Raw genomic sequence first — 2,047 nt, forward strand, 5'->3', positions numbered from 1 at the left:
CTGATATGTGTGGAATTGCACTGGATATGCATTTTGAAAAGTGGCTACTCTTGTTCTTATATAATTAGAGGAAAATGAAGGATGGTAGTGGCCAGTTTAGTGGAAAAGCACCATGAAAATACCTATAAAAATCATAATTATAAAACATATCATCTTTAAGAAAGTAACTAGAGGGATCCTTTGAAAGAGAGATAATAACCCTTTATCCAGACTGTCCTCTTCTGTATACAAATATTTTTAGGAAAGTTTGGGTGCAACATCACAAATGTGAGAAAAATAGACTTGGGTCAGTCAGATTGGGGATTTATAAAGTGTTTGGAGTTGAGCAAGGAAAAACTAATGTTGTGAACAAAAAAGAATACCAAGTGCTTTTGGAGGCTGAGGAGAGATTATGGATGTAATATGCGTTTGGCAAGATAAACTAGATGTGAAAGGCAGCCCAAAAATGAAAATTGATCTTGAGTGGAAATCGGAACATTATCCAACATAAAAGAGTTGTGTAGGAATTATTCTTCTGGCTAATAACACAGAACGGTGTTTAGAAAGCATTAAATTAACTACATTATTTCCCTTCACTTTTTTGTGTTTCCCATCAACGAATGGATATTAATAAACTTATAGTACATTTGTATCTTGGGTGGGCTAAGAACTTTTTTATCAGTATTTTTAAAATTTTTTACATAGTCCGGAAACTGGTTTAGAGACCAAACATGGAATTTTTTCAAGCCACTTCAGACCTTCAGTAAGTGAGGCAGTTGTCTGACACTAAAAAAAATATGAATACGATTTGAAGTTAGAGAGAGGAGATTACTAATGCATAGGAGGAAGAATGTGGGTAAGAGTACAGAACCTCAAGCACTTGAGCATTTTTAAGAAATCTGATGAGAAGCCATTTACCATGTCATGCAGTTAACAACAAGAGAGAGAGAGAGAGAGCGAAAGCTGATAATCCAATCCAATCATCAAGGACACCAAAAGATGGTAGCTTGCTACGACGGCTTCAATTCTAGACACAATCAAATACATCCATCACTGGTGGTGCTCATAAGTGAAGTTTGCTTGCTGATGACCTCCATCACTTTTGAGAACATTGAATTGAGAGAAATGGGATGATAGCTTGAAAACTGAATAGGATGGAGTTAATTCAAGATATAAATTAAAGATTGTTAATTCTGAAGTGCAAGTTTTGATCACAAATGGAGGGATACAAAATTGACCAGGAGACTTTTTAGTATCAAGTCTAGTGGGAATTTTCTAATGTCATTCTGGCAAAAGATCAGAGAAGACATGCAGTAGGAATTTCGTCATATTCTAGATGATTTTCCTTACACTTGCCTTAACAAGGGACCATAAAGCTCGACTGCCATTTGAGCACAAGAAAAGATGATTGGATTTTTCCCTAACGAAGTATACCTGAGTTTACAGTGTTTGATTTGAGTAATTGAATATATTTTGTTTTAGGGAACCATGGCTTCATAAAGGTGGCCCTCACTCTGGTGTGGATTAATTAAAATAATTGGTCAGAGCATATGTGTCAGGATTAGTGGTGTGGAAGTAGCCACTACCACCACTGTTCCATAAGGTATGAGGCTAATATTTGCTGCGTAAAGATCAATCTGTAAAGAAGGAGACGTGAATAAGTTTATGGTCAGAGTTGCCAAGAGGAGAGCAAACATCTACAATATATTTGAATGGAGCACTGGTTCAGAAAAGATCCATACTGTTGAAGAATAATGAGATTTGGTATTCTGATTGGCAGGATTTGACTTCATACATCAAGTCTTTTGGCTGATGTGTAAAATTAGAGAATGGGACCACTTTATGTTATGAATGTTAGTCTCAACCAGGGACGGTTCGTGCATAGGCGCTGCAGAACTACAGCACCCCCAATTTTTCTCGATATATATAAATATATTTATTAATTTATTTATATTATCCTATAAAATTCTCTTATTTTGTATAACAAAATAATAAAAATCCATCTTGTAGCATTTAGGAGGGCGAAGGAGGCTTGCGGCACTGTGTTTACCATACTGTCATATTGCTA

Source organism: Typopeltis vanoorti, chromosome 16 (assembly GCF_054136105.1).
Source record: "Typopeltis vanoorti isolate ZY-2024b chromosome 16, IOZ_Tvanoo_1.0, whole genome shotgun sequence".
NCBI lineage: Eukaryota > Metazoa > Arthropoda > Arachnida > Uropygi > Thelyphonidae > Typopeltis > Typopeltis vanoorti.